This window comes from Scyliorhinus canicula, chromosome 1, assembly GCF_902713615.1.
Source record: "Scyliorhinus canicula chromosome 1, sScyCan1.1, whole genome shotgun sequence".
Taxonomy (NCBI): Eukaryota; Metazoa; Chordata; class Chondrichthyes; order Carcharhiniformes; family Scyliorhinidae; genus Scyliorhinus; species Scyliorhinus canicula.
This window is the reverse complement of record NC_052146.1, coordinates 251,826,230-251,851,727: the sequence shown is the minus strand read 5'-3', so window position 1 is coordinate 251,851,727 and position 25,498 is coordinate 251,826,230. Positions and strand designations below refer to the sequence as shown.

Below are 25,498 nucleotides of genomic sequence, written 5' to 3'. Positions count from 1 at the left end.
TATGTTCTTAAACCTGGACGAGGTAAATGCGGCACAGTGTGACAGTAGTTAGCACTGCTGCCTCACAGCACCAGGGACCCGGTTCAATTCCGACCTTGGGTGACCACCTGTGTGGAGTTTGCACTTTCTCCCCGTGTCTGCTTGAGTTCCCTTCGGGTGCTCCGGTTTCCTCCTATAGTCCAAAGATGAGCATGTTAGGTGGATTGGCAGCGCTAAATTGCTCTTTAAGTGTCCAGAAGGTTAGATAGGGTTATGGGGATAGGGTGAAGGTGTGGGCTTAAGTAGGGCACTCTTTCCAAGGCAGGTGCAGATTCGATGGGCCGAATGGCCTCCTTCTGCACTGTAGGGATTCTATGATTCTTCATCTCTTTTCACCCACTTCTCACCATGTTTGATCCTCTCCTGAAGGACTAACAGGATAGGATAGGGTTAATGCAGGAAGGATGTTCCCTCTGGCAGCGAGTCCAGAACCAGGGGTCACAGTCTGAGGATATGGGATAAACCATTAAGGACAGACATGAGGAGAAATATCTTCACCCAAAGAGCGGTGAGCCTGTGGAATTCGCCACCACAGAAAGCAGTTGAGGCCAAACGTTGTATGTTTTCAAGAAGGAGCTAAATATAGCTCTTGGGCCTCAAGGGATGGGGAAATCAGTAACAGATACTGAGTTGGATGATCAGCCATGATCATAATGAATGGCAGAGCAGCTCGAAGGGCCAAATGGCCTCCTCCTGTTCCTATTTTCTATGTTCTTATGTAAATGAGGTATGTTCCATAGGTTCGGATTCCCCTCCTGTACTTGAGCAAAATGGCCATTCTTGATGCGTGGCCTTGGACCATGAAGCTTGGCATGCTAGTTAATTGTGCAGACATCACAGCCATGTGTAATCCTCTCCTTATTCAGCTGCCACCTGGATACATGCAGTAAGGATAGTGTGATCACCCTCGCAAGGCCCACGGGAATACACTGTTAGATCTTCCCATGGGACTCACAGAATGCGAGTTTCCCCTCTAATGGGCGGAGGTCCGCCCAGCTGGGACTCGTTACTTAGCCTTTTAAATACCATCCCAAACTGGGACCGGCACTTTCTTTAATCCCCGACTGGGACCCTATTGTTGTATACTGTGGTTGCGGCCTTAACGTTTAAGTTTATAAGTGGCCCTTCTTCCTCAGCTCTTCTGGATCATTATCGATAACAATCATGATTCTAGTCAATTTCTCTCCTCCCACTTCCCTGAATCTAATTGTCGTAACCTGACAACTGGTCACCTGAGATCAGCTAACCTAACCAAATCAGGGATCAAACCTCGACTCTTTGTGGTCTATGTGGCACAGCTTCAGCACCTGGTTTAAATAAACTGAGGTGCTGGTGTGAAATTTTCAGTAACCAGTCTTTCACAAATTGGGGCCACAGCCTTCCATCAAAATTCTATCCTTGGAAAATGATTCCAGAACTGTGAATAGCAGAGACTAAGAAGTGACAGGATAAAGAAAGAGGAAGGCAATCCAGGATCCAGGCACCAATCTGCCGGCAAGTGGCAGAGCAGCTTAGCAACCAACTGAATTGGAAATTGGACTGCAAGGATATTCCCTCTATTCCACCTATGCTATTAACCCATTAGGTCAACGCTGAACATATCCACAAAAGTTAACCCTGTCTGTAATTACACTTATTTTTTTGCTCCCAACACTAGTGTGCTCTCTGCACCAAACCAAACCTTCACTTGATTTAGACATAATTACGAACGTAGTGCACCTCCCATGTAGCTTGACACCCTAAATCGGACCTTTCCTCTTGTTTCAAATACATTAAATAGGAAGAATCTCAATGGGAAACACACTCCTGCCAGTGATGTTGCTGGGGATAGAGTAAAATTAGAACATTTGTTTCAAAGGCCAATAAATGACAGCCGGAAAAAGAAAATAAATAGTCAATAAATTACTGAAATATAATTGGCACGACATTAATGTACTGTTTTTCTGAACTTCTATTTAATTACCAGTGCCTGAAATTTTGGATGATCAGTTCCCATCATCTGCTTCATCTTTGGTTTTGTCGGCATCCCAAACACCCATATTCTGCCAACATTTACAAGTGTGGTTAACAATGCGATAATGACCGGGTAATCTGATCTTTGTAATGTTGATTGAGGCATGACTATTAGCCAGCGCACTGGGCATACCTCCACTGCTCTTCTTCAAAACAGTGCTTTTACATCCACCTGAGAGGGCAGATTGGTTTAACACTGCATCCAAAAGAACAACAAAATTATGAATGTATAGTTTCCATGAACAAACATCTGGAAATCCATGGAAGACAGCTATGTCCATATTTTAATGTCTAAAATAATAATAAAAACAAATTACTGTGGATGCTGGAATCTGAAACGAAAGGGAAAATGCTGGAAAATCTCAGCAAGTCTGGCAGCATCTGTAGGGAGAGAAAAGAGCGAACGTTTCGAGTCCGACCACTCTTTGTTTTAATGTCTAAATGAAGCTACTGCCTGTTTCAGACAGATGCTTCTGGTCTCTGATGTATTGCATCCCGGAAAGTGACAAATGGTGTAAAGTAGGCGAAGATGCAGTGTTATATATCTTTCCCAATTTTTTTCAACCGGAGAGATGGAAAATCTAGGCTAACAGCAGCGTTAAGCAACTAGAAAAGCAAACTCAATGATTTAAGACCAATGTCTTTCTTGAATTATCGCTACTATTTTTGCAAAATATAATTGAGTGCATCTCACTGTGAAGAAACAGTGGAATAATGCCAATGATCCAGTTATCTAGTTTTTCAATTGACTAAAATTTTAGTTTGACATACGTCAGAAGTTACACTGGCCTATACCTGTGGTTGCTTACAAATTCAACCTATGTTGCAAAATGAACTTTGTCTATACTGTTTGCTCTTCACAATGGGAAGCAATTAAAGCAAAATGTTGCATAGCAGAAAATTGTAAATTATGCAAGTTCAGTTGTTAAGTCAATAAAATAATCAGAAAACAAAATAATAATTGTTGCCCCTTCTAAATCCTGCTTCCAGTTAGAAATCCTCTTATAAAACGACAAAACCAAGACATGTCACCTTAAAGGTAGATTCCTCAGGCTAATAATTTCAGAACAGTTTATTTATTTTAACACATACACTTAAGAACCACTGTTTCACACATTTAAATAATTCTAACCTTCTTACATCGAGTCACATTGAGTCAGAGGCACAAATTTGGCCAAACCACTTTCTGCTGGTGTATATGCTCCACGCAAGGTTCCTCCAACCTCTCTTCAGCTAATCTTATCAGCAAACCTTTCAAATCAAACCCTTCTCCTTCATGTGCTAATCTAGGTTTTTTAAAACTCATGGATATTATTTGTTTCAACTACTCCCTGTGATAGTGAGTTCCACATTTTTACCATTCTCGAGATAAAGAAGTTTCTCCTCAATATCTTTTTGGATTTATTAGTGAATATTTAAGGTCAGCATTTATTGTGCACCTCTCTTCCTAACAGCACTATGTGTGTTCCGATAACACATGGACTGCAGCAGTTCAAGAAATCAGCATACCGCCATCTTCCCAAGGGCAATTAGGGATGGTCAATAAATGCTGGCGTTGCCAGTGATGGCCACATCCCATGAACAAATCTAAAAGACCCTCCTGAAATGTGCTTTGTGGATATGGAGAAGCTTCAGGGAGCCAGCAGGTGAGTTGCTTTCTGCAGAATTCCCAGCCTCTGAGCTACACTTTTATTAGCAGTATTTATATGGTAAAGTCTAGTAGTGATCCCCAGGACATTGATTCAGCAAGGTTAATGCTATTAGATGTCAACGGGAGCAGGGGATGACTGGCACTTGTGTGGCATGAATCTTTCTGTTATATTATACTATTATTCCTATATGATTTAGGAACTATATTGTCATGAATATGTGTATCCAGAATGCCACATCACTCTCAATGGCACGGCGTTCAGTATACCAAAGCCATAAGGTATCATTCCACAGCATATGATGATTTGTGAAAAATACATTTGATGAAAGCTCCAGGATCCGTGTCTAAAAATATGATTACTTTGAACTTCTGGCAACCACAAAATATAATAGGCTGGCAGCAGATGTTTGTGAGTAAAAGCAATGGATTATAAATGAAATAAATGATGAAAAAGCTTGAGAAAATTCAACCCAAATTGGAGCCAGAGAAAAAGAGAATGAGAAATTGAGCAAACAGTATGAACACAAAACAGCCACTATACTCAATGCCCTAACCAATGAAGGCAAGCCTGTGGTATGGCTTATTGACTGCCTTATTCACCTGTGTTGCCGCTTTCAGTGATGGGTGGAACTGAACGGCCAGATCTCTCTGCTCACTATCTACCTGGCTTCAGCTGCCATTATGGATGCACAGAGGCTTGAGGCACAGGGCCTGCTCAGGGAGGACCCTGCACAAAAGAAGCTTGCCCCAGAATATCAGGGGTCAGCTGGTGAGACTCGAGTGCCGGCCATCCAAGAGGCCGAGGAGGAGGTGCGAAGAAGGCACAGCATCAGGCCACGTGTGTACCGTCGCCGCCTGTCCTTCGAGGAGTTGCTGGACCACGTGTGCTGCCAAAGATTCGGCTAACCAGGGAAACCATGTGCCAGAGTGTGGCACACCTGGCACTGTGGAGGATGCCTGCTCTTGGTGGCTGGCAATGTGACTGTGGTAATATGCATCACTGTAAATACACAAGGGGTTAATGTAAATACACTTCGACTAGATAGACACTAGAGGGAGCACCAGAGACATGACACACAGGCATTCAACCAATAGGCCAGTAAGACAGGACATGACCAATGGGCAGTCACGACACACACAGAGGTGACACTACCACAGGAGGTGAGATACCCTCAATTACGACTCAGGAGAGAAGATTGGTAATTCAAAGGCTTTAATTGCCAGAGAACCGGACAGCTGCCGAGAAGTGTGCTCACAGCATGCTGCCCAGTAAGCATCACCTTATATACAGTTTCCTGGGGGCAGAGCCAGAGGTGGAGTCCCCCAGGGTTCCAAGCCCGGTCTTAAAGGGCCAATGTATTAAAGGCAAGGTACAGTCACAGCAGTTATACCGATACCATTCATCACATTCACCCCCTGTTTAAAAAAAACCATATATGTCGTCGGGGGTGAAGTGGAGTTATAAGTTAGGGGTAGCACGGTAGCATTGTGGATAGCACAATCGCTTCACAGCTCCAGGGTCCCAGGTTCGATTCCGGCTTGGGTCACTGTCTGTGCGGAGTCTGCACATCCTCCCCGTGTGTGCGTGGGTTTCCTCCGGGTGCTCCGGTTTCCTCCCACAGTCCAAAGATGTGCAGGTTATGTGGATTGGCCATGATAAATTGCCCTTAGTGTCCAAAAGTGCCCTTAGTGTTGGGTGGGGTTACTGGGTTATGGGGATAGAGTGGAGGTGTTAACCTTGGGTAGGATACTCTTTCCAGGAGCCGGTGCAGACTCGATGGGCCGAATGGCCTCCTTCTGCATTGTAAATTTTATGATCTATGAAGTTCAGTCTTTTGGGTGGTCTGACCGTCCGTACTGACCTTCTCTGCTTCGGTGGTGGTGCCGTAGATACGGTCGGTTTCGGTGGTGGTATATCCGGAGCACGGTTGACTGTGCCTTTGCCCGCTTTGGAGTGGGGGGGGGGGGGGGGGGGGGGGGGGGGGGAGCTGTCGGGGCCGGCAGTTGGTGCGGGGAGGAGAGCGTCGGTAGGAGGGGGGGGGTTGCTGGGGAAGCCAGCAGGGTCGGTGGGAGAGCCAGTGGGTGCCAGGTCTCGCAGGGAGACGGTGTCCTGCCTGCCGTTGGGCTGCTCGATGTAGGCGTATTGAGGGTTTGCGTGTAGCAATTGGACCCTCTCGACTATGGGATCTGTTTTATGGCTCCTCACGTGTCTCCGGAGTAGAACTGGTCCCGGAGTTGTCAGCCAACGTGGAAGCGAGACCCCAGAGGTGAACTTCCTGGGGAAGACAAACAAACGATTGTGAGGGGTCTCGTTCATGGCCGTACAGAGGAGCGGCCTAATGGAATGTAGGGCATCGGGTAGGACCTCCTGCCAGCGGGCGATTGGGAGACTCCTTGACCGTAGGGCTAGAAGGACAGCCTTTCAAACTGTCGTGTTCTCCCTCTCCAGCTGCCCGTTTCTCCGCGGGTTATAGCTCGTCGTCCTGCTCGAGGCGATGCCCTTGCTGAGCAGATATCGATGCAGCTCATCGCTCATGAACAATGTACCCCGGTCGCTGTGGATATAAACGGGGAACCAAACAGTGTGAAGATGCTGTGCAGTGCCTTGATTACGGAGGCCAAGGTCATATCGGGGCAGGGGACAGCAAAAGGGAAGCGGGAGAACTCATCAATGATGGTGAGGAAATAGGTGTTGCGGTTGGTGGACGGGAGGGGCCCTTTGAAGTCCACACTTAGTCGCTCAAAGGGCCCAGAGACCTTTATCAGGCGGGCCCTGTCTGGTCGATAGAAGTGCGGTTTGCAGTCCGCACAGATCTGCTATGCCTTGGTCATGGCCTTGACCTCCTCTGTGGAGTAGGGTAGGGTGCGGGACTTGATGAAGTGGGCAAGCAGGGTGACCCCCGGGTGGCAGAGGTCATCGTGGATGGCTCTCAGGCGGTATTTTTGCGCGTTGGCGCACGTGCCGCGGGACAGGGCATCCGGGGAATCGTTGAGTTTCCCCGGGCGATATTTAATATCATACATATAGGTGGAGAGCTCTATCCTCCACCTCAGAATCTTGTCATTCTTTATTTTGCCCCGTTGTGCGTTATCGAACTTAAAGGCAACCGACCGTTGGTCGGTGACGAGGGTGAACCTCCTATTGGCTAGGTAGTGCCTCCAGTGCCTCCAGTGCCGCACGGCCTCCACTATGGCTTGTGCCTCCTTCTCGACTGCAGAGTGCCGAATTTCCGAGGCGGTGAGGGTTCGGGAGAAGAACGCTACTGGTCTGCCCGCCTGGTTGAGGGTAGCAGCCAGGGCGACGTCTGATGTGTCATTTTCTACCTGGAAGGGAATGGTTTCGTCCACCGCATGCATGGCAGCCTTGATGATGTCGGCCTTGATACGGCTGAAATCCAACTGGGCCTCAGCCATCAGGGGAAAAAGCGTGGTCTTAATGAGTGGTCGGGCTTTGTCCGCATATCTGGGGACCCACTGGGCGTAATAGGAGAAAAGCCCCAAGCACCATTTGAGTGCCTTGAGGCTATGTGGGAGGGGGAGTTCCTTAAGGGGATGCATGCGGTCGGAGTCCGGGCCTAGGACCCCGTTTTCCACGACGTAGCCGAGGATGGCTAGCCGGGTTGTGTGGAACACGCCTTTCTCTTTGTCATATGTGAGGTTGAGGGCCCAGGCAGTCTGGAGGAACTTCCTCAGGTTTGCATTGTGGTGCTGCTGGTCATGGCCGCAGATGGTGACGTTGTACAAGTACGGGAAGGTGGCCCATAAGCCGTACTGGTCCACCATTTGATCCATCACCCTTTGGAAAACGGAGACTCCGTTTGTGACACCAAAAGGGACCCTGAGAGAGTGAAACAGCCGACCGGCTGCTTCGAAAGCCATGTAGGGGCGGTCCTCTGGGCGGATAGGGAGTTGATGATAGGCCGATTTTAGGTCGACCGTGGAGAATACCCGATACTGGGCGATTTGATTCACCATTTCCACTATGCGGGGAAGTGGGTACGCATCGAGTTGCGTATAGTGGTTTATGGTCTGGCTATAATCCACTACCATTCGTTGCTTTTCCCCGGAGCGAACTACCAATACTTGAGCCCTCCAAGGGCTGTTGCTGGCCTCTATGACCCCCTCTTTTAGTAGCCGCTGAACCTCTGACTTGATAAAAGTCATGTCTTGGGCACTGTACCGGCGACTCCTGGTGGCGACGGGCTTACAGTCGGGAATGAGGTTCGCGAAGAGGGGGGTGGCGCAACTTTGAGTGTCGCCAGGCTGCATACCGTGTGTGGGGGCAGGGGTCCGCCGAACTTCAGTGTCAGGCTCCGGTGGCTCCACTGAAAGTCCAGACCGAGCAGCAGGGGGGGCGCAGAGGTGAGGGAGGATTTAAAGTTTAAAGCAGGTGTATTCAGCGCCTTGAATCGCGAGGTCCGTGACACAATACCCCGTGATTTGGACCGAATGGGACCCCAAAGCAAGGGCGATAGTTTGGGAGGCGGGGTGGGTGCGCAGAGAGCAGCGCCTTACCGTGTCCGGATGAATAAAGCTCCCCGTGCTCCCGGAGTCGAATAGGCAGGGAGTATCGTTGCCGTTGATTTGTACCCGCATCATTGAGTTCAGCAGGTGCTTCGGCCGCGATTGATCAAGTGTGATCAATACCAGTTGCGGGTAGTTAGAGCTCTCGGTTGAGTCGGACTCACAATATGGCCGCCGGGAGTCACAAAATGGCCACCGCCGTCGGTCGCACGTGTCACGATTCGAAGATGGCCGCCACCAAGATGGCCGCCCCAGGACTCGCACGAGGTCGATGACGTGTCGGAAGTAGGCGTGTCCGGCCGCCGATCAGCCGCATTGTGGGGCCTGTGAGGCCGGGAGCTTGATTTCTGGGCCCGGTAAGACTTTTGTTTGCGGCCTTTGGGCCCAGCCAGGCAGACTTTTGCGAAGTGCCCCTTCTTCCCGCAGTCGTTCCAGATCGTGGAGCGGGCTGGGCAACGCTGACGTGGGTGCTGGCCTTTCCCACAGAAATAGCATGGGGAGCTCCTGGAGTGAGCGGATTACCGCGCGGCGCAGGCCTGTAGCGTGGCCAAGTCTGGAGGGGATCGGGAGGGGTTCGCAAGGTCCGCGGAGTATGTACGGCGGTTATGGTGGGCCGTTTCTAGAGAAGAGGCGAGTGTTACCGTGCCTTGGAGGTCCTTTGCCCCGTCTTCTAGGAGCCGCTGCCGGATGTACGAGGACCTGATACCGGACACGAAAGCATCACGAATATCTAAGTTCATGTGGACTTCTGCCGTCACTTCTTTATGATTGCAGTTCCTCACGAGCGCAGTGAGTCTCTCCACGTATTCGTCTAGAGTTTCCCCGGAGCGCTGGCTGCAGGTCGAGAGCAAATGTCTGGCGTGCACCTCGTTAATCGGCTTTACGAAGCATTTCTTTAGTATTTCGACCGCAGTTTCGTATGTCGTAGCGTTCTCGATCATGGAGGAGAGTCGGTGGCCCACCCGGGCATGTAGTAAGCTCAGCTTGCGAGTGCTGTCGACTTCAGTCTCTGAAGAATTTAGATAGGCCTCAAAACACCGGAGCCAATATTAAAAAATTTCTGGGGCCTCCGGCGACCGAGCATCTAGGTTGAGTTTCTCCGGCTTTAGAGCGCTGTCCATCTTGATGTGTTCTGGTAATTAAATTGAGATACCCTCAATTACGACTCAGGAGAGAAGATTGGTCATTCAAAGGCTTTAATTACCAGGGAACCGGACAGCTGCCAAGAAGTGTGCTCACAGCTTGCTGCCCAGTAAGCATCATCTTATATACAGTTTCCTGGGGGCGGAGCCAGAGGCGGAGTCCCCCAGGGTTCCAAACCCGGTCTTAAAGGGCCAATGTATTAAAGGCAAGGTACAGTTACAGCAGTTATACCGATACCATTCATCACAGGAGGGTATTACACCAACCCATATAAAAGGACACAGCACACATGATCTTCCACTTTCCAGTGGAGACACTCAGTGGGTAGACAGGGTTGATTTGAAACACATCACACCCACCATGTGGATTGTAGCAGACTGGTTCGTCAGTCTGAGTAGCTATAGCAGGATTAACAGGAGAGTCGAATCCAAGTAGGAGAATTGTGAACAGTTTAATAAATATGTTAAAGCTATCTCCAAGTCTGAACCTTCCTTTATCAGAGTGCACATCAAGGAAGCATCTTATGCCACGTCAAGAGCATAACAAAACAGTGACAGTTGCCCTGAACATTAATGCCTCTGGGTCTTTCCAAGTATCAAGTGGGACCTGTCTGGGATCTCTCAGACATTCGCACAAATGTGCATCCGCGCTGTGATGGATGCCCTATGTGCAATGGCAGCAAACTACATAAATGTCAATCTGAAACAAGTTCACTAGGATGCTCGGGCAGCAGAATGTGCTGCCATCATTGGCATGCCCCAGGTCCGGGGATGATCTTTGGCACACATATCTCGTTATGAGCACTGGCTCATCAGGGGGTGCCCTTCATCAATCAGAAGAGCTTCCACTCTCTGAACCTGCAGTAGGTGTGTGACCACCAGCTGCACATCATGATCATCTGTACCAGATACTCAGGCAGTGTGCATGGCACATACATCCTCGCGCACTCACTGATTTCAGGCACCTTTGAGGTGCTCCCTCGGTGAGAGATTGACTCTTGGGTTACAATCCATACCCACTGAGGTTTTGGCCAATGATGCCTGACTGGAGGCCCTAGGCCAAGGCGGAGAACCATTGAAACCACGCCTAGGCAGTAACCAGGAGCATAATTGAGTGGTATATCAGAATCAGCATCAGCATCCTCAAGATGCTTCTGATCGCACTTCCAATGCCTGGACCACACTGGTGGGGCGCTCCGATATAGCCCCAGGAGGGTTTCCAACATCGTGCTGGCCTGCTGCATCCTGCACAACATCGCTCAGCAGATGAGGACATGCTGGAGGAGAAGGAGGAAGAATGCCAGGCCTCATCTGACAAGGAGAATGAGGAGGATGGGTATGAAGAACTGGTCCTGGATCTTGGGCTGGCATGACAGGCCACCTGACAGGTGGTCCAGGACCACCGCACATGATATAACCTCATTGCCTCAATATTTGCCTACTAGAGTGCTTTGCCACAGGCAGCACCGCCACCCTGTCCCACCTGTCCATACTCTCCCCAACGCCCTGGGCCCCATTCTAAATGATGCCCCCCTTCCCCATAATTGCTCACATCCTCCCCTGTCCCTCCTCCCTTCACTGCACTGCCCCTGTACCTCCTCCTTTAACTGCACCTCCCCGTCCCTCCATCCTACCAACCTTACTCCCACTCTCCCCTCCAAGGGTTCACTATAGGGTGTTGGCCTGGGCAGGCAGAATCAATGGGATAGAGGTCACCAGGATGCCAGTCTTGGTGACAAGGTGCCAAGTTGGCATTTGTCGTGCAGCGGTGATCGCACCGGGGTATGCCCTGCACGGGTGTTGGGAGGGGGGAGGTGCAGGAGGGACCAGGGATGTCCTTATAATGAGTTGGGGCTGGGGGGGGGGGGGGGGGGGGGGGGGGAGGGGGGGGGGGGGTGGAGAGGGTGTGGGTGGGTTCAGGGATCGCGTCAGGGGCTCAAGTGACCGGGAAACCATTTAAAAGTGGTGTTCTGACCTCTTGCTGCACTGAGGGGAAAGTCAATCGAAACTTAATAACTTAAATGCCATAATAGACTCCAGGAGTTCAAGGCTTTTTCAGTCTCTTATACCATTTATCAAAGTCCATGGACTGATATTCTGTTTTCTTAAATCTATCAAAGCTTGACCATTCTTCGTAAGTTTCCAATACATCATCTTTTTTGTAAAACTTATCCAAAAACTATATTGAAGAGTCAATCCCCCTTCGGTGTCCAAGTCAACGACATCCAATTCTGATACTATTTTTGCTGGTATTGACAAGCTCAAGTCATTGAAAAATGAAATGAAATTAAAATCGCTTATTGTCACAAGTAGGCTTCAATGAAGTTACTGTGAAAAGCCCCTAGTCGCCACATTCCAGCGCCTATTCGGAGAGGCTGGTACGGGAATTGAACCGTACTGCTGGCCTGCCTTGGTCTGCTTTAAAAGCCAGTGATTTAGCCGAGTGAGCTAAACCAGCCCCGTCTTGCTTGCTTCTTTTGGAGTAACAAAGTAATCTATGTCCACATTTCAACTTCAGTTTTCCATTGCTGATAAGATTCAGTCCCTGAAAAGAGACTGGTGGATATCAAAGTAGAACATAGAACATAGAACAGTACAGCACAGAACAGGCCCTTCGGCCCTCAATGTTGCGCCGAGCCATGATCACCCTACTCAAACCCACGTATCCACCCTATACCCGTAACCCAACAACCCCCCCCCTTAACCTTACTTTTATTAGGACACTACGGGCAATTTAGCATGGCCAATCCACCTAACCCGCACATCTTTGGACTGTGGGAGGAAACCGGAACACCCGGAGGAAACCCACGCACACAGGGGGAGGACGTGCCGATTTTGCATCATCCTTCCGCCATTCTGTAATTACGTCTTTCAGCAGAAATCTGCTTCTTTTTCTCTCAGAGCAGAGTGAAAAAACATCTTATTCAGTAACAAATCATCAAAGCTTAATGTTCATCCTCTGCTACTATGTTAGTTCTATTAGTTGTACGTTGAGGAAAAACAAGTCTGAAGCTTGCCCACATTAAAACAGGTTTATTTCCAAGACAGTAAAATAAAGTCACAGACTCTCCCAATTCCTCACAGGCACCCAGAGTGAACCCGTTTATACTAATTTGAGTAATAAATTAACCAAATTCAAATGAATTGAGCAAATTAAACAAAGTTAAACAAAGGTGACAATCCATTAAAGGAACATTATAACTAAAAACAAAATCTTATAGGAAACTTAAAAATAAAACATTTAGAGTATCCAATTCATTTTTTCCAATTAAGGGTTAGTTTAATGTGGCCAATCCACCTGGCCCGCACATCTTTGGGTTGTGGGGGCGAAACCCACACAAACACGGGGCCAATTTGGAAACTCCACACAGACAGGGACCCAGAGCCGAGATCGAACCTGGGAACTCGGCGCCGTGATGCAACAGTGCTAACCACTGCATCACCATGCTGTTCCTTACAGGAAACTTAATAAATCAAAGTAAGGTGTTGCTCTGGGAGTCAATAATGCACCTCAACTCCTGCAGTGCCCATCAGTCGCGGCAGGGTGAACTGGTTTAAATACTCTTGCAATGACTCCCTAATCTTTCCCCAGTTGGGGATAGCTGTGTTTAATTACCAACTGAAAGCATTTACTCCATTGCAGCACAATTTCAATATTATCAGCTGAATGGTGTTGTCTGGAAATTATCAAACACTTCAACCAATTTATTATTAAAACATTTACCCAGGTGCCCTTACTTACCAGAACAAAAGACAGAAACAGGTTCGCGGTTCAACCCAAATTTATTCACAAGTTCAAGAAATGTTAGCAAACAGTTGCTATCCCCAAATTATCTTAACGTCATTTGCCCAAGATTCTAATAGTACCCATGCCAATCAACTCGATCGAACCACGGGTCCAGTTCATAGAATTTACAATGCAGAAGGAGGCCATTCGGCCCATCGAGTCTGCACCGGCTCTTGGAAAGAGCACCCTACCCAAGCTCAACACCTCCACCCTATCCCCATAACCCAACCCAACACTAAGGGCAATTTTGGACACTAAGGGCAATTTATCATGGCCAATCCACCTAACCTGCATACCGTTGGACTGTGAGAGGAAACCGGAGCACCCGGAGGAAACCCATGCACACACGGGGAGGATGTGCAGACTCCGCACAGACAGTGGCCCAAGCCGGAATCGAACCTGGGACCCTGGAGCTGTGAAGCAATTGTGCTATCCACAATGCTACCGTGCTGCCCAAATTCTTTGAGCTTCCCAGTTCTCTGAGCTTCTGCTGTCTTAGGGTCCTCATCTTCTAAAGTGAATGTTTTCGCCCTCTTCCACCCTTCTCTGGGTTGCCGCTGAGTCTTGGCTGTAGTCTCCTTCACTGGAGGTCGTGTCAAGTCTTCACTGGGAATGGCCTACAGGTGTCCTTTCCAGAGATTTTCTGTCCTTGAGCTAATGAGGTCACTGGGCGGGGATCACAACACTCAGTAGAGTTACCAATTCCGAGGCCAAGAACCCTCCCAGGTGTCCATCTTCAGGTGCATTGTCAGCACGTAATCCTATTCCACAAAAGATAATGGCAGGAATCCGAGGTGCCAGAAAGTCTGTCCAAATCTGGGGAATACACAACAATTGTCGTTAGTTGGATAGAGCCAATTATCTCGGATCCCAGCTTGCAGGACAAGTCCAGACTTTCCAAGATTTCCCTGTCTCTGGCCAATGTACTCAAACTTTGGTCTGTCCAAATTCCCAACAGGCCTGGCTGTGGTTTAATTTAGAGTGTCGAATTCTGTGTTGGGCCTACGATTCAGGCCTTTGGCATCTGTCCACAATGGCATTGATTAGAGGATTTCAAAATGATGCAGGGGTTGTGAATGGTGACAGACGATTAAGCAACTACCGGCAAGAGGGGGCTCAGGATCACTCGCTCCCAAACCTCATTACAGGCTGAGTTCAAACTGTGATGATAGGCAGACTATCATCTGTATATAATATGAAGAGTTCATCATCACTGTAAACTCTATGATTTGCATGTAGATTATAAATCATATGTTTTACTGTTGCAGTTCTAGCATCCAACCAGCAGGTGGGGTGAGTACGGAGTCCCGGGCCCTGGATGCACCATGTGGTCCTTCAGAAGGTGTTTGTAAGGAGTTGATAGCAATCACATCTTAAAGTAATTCTGTTGTATCTTAGTGTAAGTTAGTGTTAGACATTTATTTCCAACTGTATTCAGCTTAGACATTTTAGTTATTCGTTAATGTAGTGTTAGTAATAAATAGCTTTGTTTATAAAACAAAGTCGAATGTTCTTTGTTCACACGGCAATATCGAGATTCCACATCAGCCCAATCAAAGAACATTACACAAGCATGGAACAAAGAGCTGAATTCCAGAGGTGAGGTGGAAATGACATCAAAGCAGCATTTGACAGAGGACTGAGTAAAATTGAAGTCAGTGGAAATCACGGTGTAAACTCTCCACCGGCTGCAGTCATAAGCAGCACAAAGGAAATTTATTGTGGTCATTGGAGGTCAATATACTCAGTCCCAGGATATCGCTGCAGCAGTTCCTCAGGGCAATGTCCTGGGCCCAACATCTTCAGCTGCTTCATCAATGACCTTCCTTCCATTAAAAGGTCAGAATTAGGAACTTTGCTGATGATTGCTCAATGATCAGTTCCACCTTTCAGCTAATGACACAGCATGTAGCAAGACCGGAGCAACAATCAGGCTTGCTCACTGTTATGCCTTTTGTCTCACCGAAGTTTGAAATCAAATGTATTTCTCACATCTAGCCTTGTGCTTCAGAGTGATACATTGTTGTTTAATACACTGAATGGGCAGCACGGTAGCATTGTGGATATCACAAATGCTTCACAGCGCCAGGGTCCCAGGTTCGATTCCCCGCTGGGTCACTGTCTGTGTGGAGTCTGCACGTTCTCCCCGTGTGTGCGTGGGTTTCCTCCGGGTGCTCCGGTTTCCTCGCACAGTCCAAAGTTGTGCAGGTAAGGTGGATTGGTCATGCTAAATTGCCCTTCGTGTCCAAAAAAGAGGTTAGGAGGGTTATTGGGTTGCGGGGATAGGGTTGAAGTGAGGGCTTAAGTGGGTCGATGCAGACTCATAGAACAGTACAGCACAGAACAGGCCCTTCGGCCCTCGATGTTGCGCCGAGCAATGATCACCCCAGTCAAACCCACGTATGTCCAAAGATGTGCAGGTTACATGGATTGGCCATGATAAATTGCCCTCAGGGTCCAAATTGCCCCTTAGTGTTAGGTGGGTTTTCTGGGTTATGGGGATAGGGTGGAGGTAGGGGATTGGGTAGGGTGCTCTTTCCAAGAGCCAGTGCAGACTCGATGGGCCGAATGGCCTCCTTCTGCACTGTAAATTCTATGAAATTTAGTACAGTAATGAGTGATGCAGCATTCTGGATTCACATGTATTCATATCCATGACAATATCGTTCCGAAATCATACACGAACAATATTATAGAAACGCAGAGAAAACAGAAGCAGGAGGAGGCCATTCGGCCCTTCAAGCCTGCACCGCCATTCATTATGATCATGGCTGATCATTCAGTTCAATACCCTGATCCCACCTTTCCCCCATATCCCTTGATCCCTTTCACCCCAAGAGCTATATCTAATTCCTTCTTGAAATTACACCTCAACTACTTTCTGTAGTAGCGAATTCCACAGGTTCACCACTCTCTTGTGAAGAAATGTCTCTTCACCTCAGTCCTAAAAGGTTTACCCCTTAGCCTCAAACTATGAACCCTAGTTCTGGACTCACCCACCATCGGGAGCATTCTTTCTGAATCTACCCTGTCTAATCCTGTCAGAATTGTGTAAGTTTCTATGCGATCCCCTCTCATTCTTCTAAACTCCAATGAATATAATCCTAACCGATTTAGGCTCGCCTCATATGACAGTCCCGCCATCCCAGGAATCACTGGTAATTTTTCACTGCTCTCCCTCTACAGCAAGAACATCCTTGCCTCAGATAAGGGCACCAAAACTGCCAGGTGTGGCCTCACCAATGCCCTATTTGATTGCAGTAAAACATCACTATTCCTATACTCAAATCCTCTTGCTATGAAGGCCAATATATTATTTTCCTTATTTACTGCCTGCTATATCTGCGCGGTTAATTTCAGCAACTGATGCACGATGAGAACAAGTTCTTGCTGAGTATTCACCTCTCTCAATTTACACCCATTCAAATAATAATCTGCCTTCCAATTTTTGCTACCGAAGCGGAGAACCTCAAATTTATCCACATTATACTGCATCTGCCATGCATGTGTCCACTTACTCAACCTGTCTAAATCCCGCTGCAGCATCTCTGCATCCTCGCCACAGCTCACCCAACTTTATAGCATCTGCACATTTGGAGATAATACATTTAGTTCCCTCATTTAAATCATTAATATATAATGTAAACATTTGGGGTCCTGGCACAGATCCCTGCGGTACGCCACTAGTCTCTGCTGCCAATCAGAAAAAGACCCATTTATTCCAACCTTTTGCTTCCTGTCTGCTAACCAGCTTTCTATCCATCTCAAGACACTATCCGTAATTTCAAGCATTTTAACTTTACATATTAATCTGCTATGTGAGACGTTGTGGAAAGCCTTCTGAAAGTTTAAATCAACCACCTTCACCTGTTCTCCCTGGTCAACTCTATTAGTTACATCCTCTAAGAATTCTCATAGATTTGTCTGATTACATCACTGCTTTCTAAATGTTGTGCTATGAAATCCTTGATAATGGACACTAGCAACTTCCCTACTATCGATGTTAGGCTCACTGGTCTATAGTTTGTTGTTTTCTCTCAACCTCCCTTTTCGACTAGCGGAATTACATTCGCTACCCTTCAATTTGAAGGAACCATTCCAGGTCCAAAGAATTTTGGAAAATGACCACCAATGGATCTTCTATTTCTAGCACCACTTCCTTAAGTACTCTGGGATGAAGATTATCAGGCCCTGGAGATTTGTCCACCTTCAATTTCATTAATTTCCCCCAAAACCATTTCTTTACTGATACTAATTTCCTTCAGCTCCTCACTGAAACTTGTGTTTCTCAGATCTTCTGTTACTTATTCATGGCTTCCTTTGTGAAGACAGAAACAAAGTATGAATTTAGTTCCTCAGCCATTTCTTCGTTCCCTGTTACGAATTCCCCTGTTTCTGACTGCAAGGGGCCTACATTAGTTTTAATCAATCTTTTTCTCTTTACATATCTGGAGAAACCTTTACAATCTGTTTTTATGTTCCCTGCTAGTTTGCATTCAAATTGTATTTTCCCTTCCTTAATCAATTCCTTGATCTGCCTTTGCTGAATTTTAAACTGTTTCCAATCCCCAGTTCTTTGCTTTTTCTTGCTAATTTGTATGCCACTTCTTTGAATCTAATACTATCACTAATTTCCCTTGAAAGACCTCATTAGAAATTTTTAATCTTGTTTACCACCCAGCAGCCAGCCAAATTAAAATGCTGGTTGGCCTTCGGGCAAGAAGGCCTGTGATACTAAACATCAGCTGGGTACAGCTGGCTATGATCACTGGCAACTGAGACGGGCAGGAATCATGGAGGGGGCACTGGGGGACAACAGTGAGGTTGGAAAGGAAGGAGAGGTCACAGGGTATTTGCTGATTGCGGCAGACTGTTTGAAAAACTGGGCAAGCACTCCAGTTCCTAACAGATGACAAGCTCTGTTGGAAAACCAAATATCTGCTGGATATGGCTGCTCCCAACTCCCTTTAGCTGTTGGGTTTCCTGAACTTTGGCAAGTTGACCCACAGCCATTACATTTAAATGACTACCAGAACCAGAGGTACACATCTCATTAACATATTTAAATTGGTGACCCAGCCCGCCAGAGAAAGCCATTCAGATGCTTCCAAATCTGCCACAGTTAAACTGAAAGTTGGCATTTTCACGATCCGTCAGGGTCAGTCGGTATTCACATTTTTACCAATTTACCCATGCCTCATTGACTCCGTTAGATCAAGTCTGGCACAATGAGAATTTCTAATTCCCAGAACTTGTAACTGAAGGAAGAGTTTTTGAAATGGTCGACTTAAAGGAACTTAAAGAGTTCCAACAGTTAATCACTGATTTATTTTCCGGCAACCAGGAAAATCTTAATTTTGAAATTTATTGTCCATTGATCCAATGATCACATCAGTCATTTGGGGTGTCATAGGATAGTAATCATTTCATATTTCCACAAAAGTTCACATCAGTGAATCTCTCTGCAATTGCCCACACGTGGCCTATGGGGTGGGAATGATTAGCGAGTTCCTTGCAGAGTACAAGCTTCTCCATCTTTATAAAGGTAAGGCCACTTAAGGCACTGAGCAGTGAGGAATCCAATACTTTATTTTACTCGGTGTGGACTCCTCGTGTCCTTATTAAACTGGCAACAAGGAGTAAACTGGCTTGCTGCGGCCTACTCAGCTGAGCCACCCAGCCAGTTTTCTGGACCCAGGTTTGGATTTACTTGGTTCGCCATGTCTGTGCTTGGGTGATTAAATGTATTTGACGTTGGTGTTGAAGGCTGGAACCAGAATGCAGATAGAATTTGTTCCTTCTTCTGGCCAACTACATCACAGAGAACGAGTGCCAGACGGTCATTCTGTTGACGGCCTGTGGAGCACAGACATTCTGGGTGATCCGAAATCTCACTTAACCGGCAGCGCCAGATATGCAATCGGTCGACCGATTCGCAGTTTGCTGCCTGTGTTGGAGGGTCTGAGCTTTGAAGAAAGATTGGAAAGATTGAGGAAAGATTGGACTGGCCGGGGCTGTTTTTCTTGTAGCAGCGAAGGTTAAGAGGGGACCTGGTAGAGGCATATAAGATTATGAGGGCACAGATAAGGTGGATGAGAAGACACTTTTTCCATTAGTAGAAGGGTCAATAGCCAGGTGGCATAGATTTAAGGTAAGAGGTAGAAGATTAAGAGGGGAGGTGAGGAGAAACCTTTTTCACCCAGAGGATGGTGGGAGTCTGGAACCCACTGCCTGAAAGGATGGGTGAATCACAACATTTAAGGAGTATTTAAATATTAATTTATCCCGACAGAGAGTTGGGATAAATTGGTCTTTTTCTGGATGTAACTAGTGGGGTGCCACAGGGTTCGGTCTTGGGCCCCAGCTATTTGCAATTTACATGAACAACTTGGATACGGGATAGAAGGATCTATAGCCAAATTCGCAGATGACACAAAGGTAGTTGGGACAGTAAGTTGCAATGAGGAAATAAGAACCTTACAAATGGATATAGATAGGTTAGGAGAGTGGGCCAAAATGAGGCAGATGGAGTTTAACGTGGGTAAGTGTGGTCATGCATTTTGGTCAAAAAATTGGAAAGGGAACTTATTATCTAAATGGGGAGAGACTTCGGGGTGCTCCGATACAGAGGTATCTGGGTGTCCTCGTGCATGAGTCACAGAAAACGAGCATGCAGGTGCAGCAGATAGTAAGGAAAGCAAATGGAATGTTGGCATTTATAGCAAAAGGAATTTAGTATAAAGGTAAGGAAGTATTGTTGCAACTATACAAGGCATTAGTAAGACTGCACCTGGCGTAATGTGCACAGTTTTGGTCCCATTGTTTGAGGAACGATGTAGTGGCATTGGAGACAGTTCAGAGGAGGTTCACTGGATTGATTCCCGAGATGAGGGGTTTGTCGTTTGAGGAGAGACTGAGCAGTTTAGGCTTATACACTCTACAGTTTAGAAGAATGAGGGAGATCAAATTGAGGTATACAAGTTGCTAAAAGGTATGGATAAAGTAGACGTGGAGCAAATGCTTCCACTTGAGGGGCATTCTAAAACGAGAGTCATAATCTTAGAATAAGAGGTAGCAAATTTAAAACAGATTTGAGGAGAAACTATTTCTCCCAAAGGGTTGTGAATCTGTTGAATTCACTATCCCAGATTGCGGTGGATGCAGGGACAGTGAGTAAATTTAAGGGGGAGTTTGATTTTTAATTGGCAGTAGGTTGAAGGGTTATGGAGAACAGGCAGAACAGTGAAGTTGAGGCCATGATGGGATCAGCTATGATCATATTGAAGGTGTTTGCGCTCGGGTGGCTAATTATCTATTTCTGCTCCTCGGTCATGTGTTCGAGGGAGGAGATGCTCTGGCTGATTTTCCAATCCAGCTCTTGGTCTGTAGCATTGTAGGTAAAAGATGAGGAACATATCAACCATCATAGAATGGCGGAGCAGACTCAATGGGCCAAATGGCCTAATTCTGCTCCTATATCTTATGAACTTATGAATTTGTGCTGCCGTAACGTGCAGGGCTATGGGCCAAGTGCTGGCAAATGGGATTAGTGCAGTCACATCGTTGTTGACTGGCGTGGACACGAGCTGAATGACCTCTTTCTGTGCTGTAAACATCAATGAATCTAGAAGTACATACCTACTTTAAAAAATCTTTAAGTTAAAATGGAAAAGTTGTTTTATGATGGGCGACACAGCAGACAGCTGTCTGCACAGATGATTGTTTAAACATTATTGAACCCATGTTATCTCAGAATCAGACACCAAGAGAATCTTTAACAATATAAGAAAGCCTTGAAAAACACAATTGAGCCTTCCAAAGGTGTGTGAACTCAGGACACCTTTGAAATCAACAATAAGACTTCCTCAAAAGAGTGCAATTTAATTAAATCATTGGTTTTGTGGAGCTTAAATTTTTTTAATGAATGTTTTTTAGGGGCTGGTTTAGCACAGGGCTAAAGAGCTGGCTTTTAAAGCAGACCAAGGCAGGCCAGCAGCACAGGTTCAATTCCTGTACCAGCCTCCCCGAACAGGTGCCGGAATGTGGCGACTAGGGGCTTTTCACAGTAACTTCATTTGAAGCCTACTTGTGACAATAAGCAATTTTCATTTCATTTATTGGGTTTTTGAGCAAAGTATAGTTACAGTTATGTACACAGAATAATATATATATATATATATATATATATATAGGAGAAGAAAAGAAAACACACAAGAAAAACTGGTAGGGTATTATGCACTAGCTCAACAACAGCAACTCTGGACAATTGGCAATATTATTTTTAACACATAAGTAGGCACCTGTTCGTGGCGGGGGGCGAAACTGGGGTGGTACCTATATATTTGGGTGCCGGAGATACAATTACTTTGGTTATATCCAATACAGAGAGGGCAATACGCGAATGGGCCTGGTGTTGGTGTTGTTACTTGCTTCTCCCGGATGGTTTTCGCTGCCGTTGTCGTCTCGCGTTCACCTCCGCTTCGGCCATTCGTCCTGTCTTTCGCCCCTATTTTCCTTGCTCTCTGTTCCTGTATTTGCCAAGTTTGTTATCTTTCCCCTGCCCTCCTTCCGGTTATCAATCCCTTGCTTCCCCCACCTCTCTGGTTCCCCTCTATTGTTCCCTGTCTCCTCTCTCTTCTCCCCCTGGGTGGTGCTGCTGACCGCCGGCCGAACAGGATTCTACGGCAGGCGGTCAGGGAGGCAAACGCAAGGGCGTCCGCCCTCCTCCCCAGGAATAGATCTGGCTGGTCTGAAACCCCAAAGACAGCCACTTTCAGGCACGGCTCCACTCTCATCCCCACCACTTTGGACATTGCCTCAAAATGACTCACCTAAATTAACTTATCAGCCATTATTGAGCTTTGAGCTGCATAAGGTCTGGTTGAGATCAGCCATTGTGTGCAAATTCCTGAAGACCTTCGGAAATCAATTCCTGACAACCTCCTAGCTGAACTAACTGAGAACACCATGTGAGAACTGGGTCTCTTTCTGCCACCAGGGGTCACAGAGGAAGTTGTCCAGAAACCATCAGTGTTCTGCTGAAAAAGGAATCCAGGTAGTCTTCACCTGTTGTGCTGGCAGAGCCAGTAAAAAAAATGTTGGCCCGCTCCCGGAAGCGGTTGTACCTGCTGATTCCACCGGAAAAGGCTAACACAATAATTGATTACAGAAGCCATTGCAGCTGCTGAACACAGCCTTTCACTCCAGCCAACCAACACTTCAAATCCAAGCTACAAAAGGCTGCAATGATATCTTAAAGGACTGAACTGAAGTTCAAGTTTGTAAGTATATTTTATTCTTATCTGTATTTAATCTTTGTATCTGATTTTAGTTTATAAATTTATCACGTTTCCTCAAGTAGCTTTCAGCTGTAGTTTTGTAATAAACTAACCTTTATCTTCAGATTATCATGTGATAGTCGAATGACTCAATAGAGAAGGTACCATGAGTGAACATTCACTTAAGAGTGAACACATTACCAGATTGGTAATGATGGGTATCATCTTAAGTTTGCCAAGTCAAGGGATTGACCTGCTGCCAAGAAATGTCCATTCGAGTTGTAAGATGTTACTCCACAAAACTCAAAAATAGTCCAGAGAAGTTCAGAAAACGAAACAATTTCAGCATTAGGGGTCCGTAAAGTTGCAGACAGTTGAAACCTTCCAGGCAGTGAAGGTTGAAGTGGCTAAGCCGGAGCCCATAGAATTGACCAAGGAAATCCAGAAGCAGGTCAAGAGACTGTGACGGCAGGTGAATCCAGCCATTAGGCTCATTTAACTATGCAGATCTGGACCTTGTCCTCACTGGGCGCTGGATGGAGTGAGTCAGGTGACTTGCTATCGGCCCGGCACCCAGTGCGGAGCCCAATTTGGGACTCTCGCATGAATTACCCGTTACGCCCTGATCTGCGCTGGGCATAGTGGGGTCGCTGAATCACATCCCTTAAATTTTAGAAGTCCTGTCAAGAAGGAAGTTACAGAAGGCAGCTGTTTCCAAAGATGATTGGTTGAGCATTGTTGAGCATGTGCTATCTCAATTATTTACCAAGAAAATCTATAATATTTCAAGGATGTCTTTGACAACACAATTAAATCTTCCAAAGGCCTGAAAGCTCAGGACACCTTTGATATTGACAGAATATTGATATTAATATGCAAAAGACTGGGATTATTTTCCATGTTGGTATTGTTTTGCTTGGAGCAGAGAAGGCTGAGGGAGGATCTGATTGAGGTGTATAAAATTATGAGGGGCGTAAATAGGGTGGATAGGAAGGAACTTTTCTCTTTAGCAGAAGGACCAATAAACAGGGCCATAGATTTAAATTAATGGGCAGGACGTTTATAAGAGATTTGAGGAAAAACTTTTCCACCCAGAGAGTGGTGGGAATCTGGAACTCACTGCCTGAAATGGTGTTAGGGGCGGGAACCGTCACAACATTTAAGAAGTATTTAGATAAGCACTTGAAATGCCATAGCTGACAAGGCTATGGGCCAAGTGCTGGAAAATGGGTTTAGAGTAAATGGGTGCTTGATGGCCGACGCGGACATGATGGACCCAAGGCCATGCTGTAAAAACTCTATGGCTCTATGATTGCAACTTAATTAACTCATGTGGAGCAATAACTCACCTAATTTTTAAAAAAAATTTAGAGTACCCAATTATTTTTTTTCTAATTAAGAGTCAATTTAGCATGGCCAATCCACCTAACCTGCACATCTTTGGGTTGTGGGGGTGAAACACACGCAGACATGGGGAGAATGTGCAAACTCCACACGGGTAGGGCCCCAGGGCCGGGATTCGAACCCACATCCTCAGCGCTGCTGTCCCAGTGCTAACCACTGCGCCACATGCCGCCCCACTCACCTAAATTAACATATCAACCCTTTTTGTGTTTTGAACTGTATAAAGGCTGGCTGATATCAGCCATTGTGTGTCGAGAACGCTGAAGACCTTGGAAGTCCATACATCGCCACTATTATGCTGAACAAAGAGTCCAGGCAGTCTTCAAATATTGTGCTGGCAGAACCAATAAAGAAAAGAAACATCGACTGGCTCCTTAAAGCTGTTCTACCTGTTGATTCCACCTGAAAAGGCAAACATTAATTAATCAACTACAAAAGCCGTTGCAGCTGCTTAAGACAGCCCTTCACTCCAGACGACCAACATTTCCACTGCAAGCTACGGCACTGTTACGATCTTAAAGGACTGAGCTGAATTTCATGTTTATAAGTATCTTTTACCCTTATCTGTATTTAATCTTTGTATCTGCATTTTGTTCATAACTTTAACACTTTTAATTGATTAACTTCCAGCAGTAATTTTGTAACAAACTAACCTTTATCTGTTTAAGAATAAAGCCTGACTGCTGGCTATTTTTAAATTGACCTTTCACGTTAAAAGGTGGCTACATATACACACACACAAACCCTTAGCTCCTAGACCTGTTTGAGGAAACACTTTTCATGTGGTCAGTGTGAAATTGAAGCTTGATAGGAGAAAGGACATGGGTAGTACAGATATGCCAATGATGTTTTCATTAGTGTTGCCCAGGATTGTTAGGGAGGTGTGAAGTATCGCTCCAAATGCAGGAGCAACATTCAAGTCTTAAACCAATGTGAGGTTTACAGAGTTAAAACCTGCTGAGGAGAGAATTTGTATTAAAAGTAAAAGAAAAATGAGCTTTTTTGAAAGCACAGTTTAAGCAATGAAAGGATTAGCAGAGTTCCATGAAGCCAGAGGAGAAGGTAAAACCAACCGTATCAATGAATGAGGACGATTAGGACCCCAAAAAGCAAGAAATGCTAGTTGCTATTTACAATTATGAGTGAATGATGAATTGAAAGAAACCGCATTTTCACTCAAAGAACAGAGGAAATCTAAATTAATTTACCTACTGCACTAAAGAGGAATGGAGGTTGTATGTAAAAGTAAAGCAAAGTCGCCATAGTCCCAGATGACCATAGGCTGCTTTCTCCTTTGAGGGAGAGAGCTGACTGCTGGTGATTTAACCTGAGGATCACCACACCTCAGGCGAGGGGCAAGGTTGAGAAGGTGGGCCTTCATGAATAACCTCAGCCTGTACGGGAATTGAACGCGCGCTGTTGGCCTTGATCTGCATCACAAACCAGCTGTATAGCCAACTAAGCTGGACCAGTCCCCTATATACTGAGGGTCGATAATCAGAAGGAAATTAATATAGGTGGAATTATTAGTGGAAGAACAGATTGGATCTAATGATAGGTGGAGAAAGCCATCGATACAAAAAAGGAACAGAGTGGAAGAGAAAACAAAGCAGCATGCACTCTCTTAGCGAATGGAAAATGTGCCTGAGGATGAGCTATG

The 25,498-nt window shown here is 46.2% G+C and overlaps 1 long non-coding RNA gene across 1 annotated transcript; it reads left to right on the top strand.

The window, feature by feature from the left end:
* Positions 1-3,557: 3,557 nt before the first annotated feature.
* Positions 3,558-25,160, top strand: LOC119973415. The gene is made up of 3 exons (XR_005462308.1): positions 3,558-3,698; positions 22,155-22,437; positions 24,065-25,160. It is a non-coding gene; the product is annotated as an uncharacterized LOC119973415 (long non-coding RNA).
* The last annotated feature ends 338 nt before the right edge of the window (positions 25,161-25,498 follow it).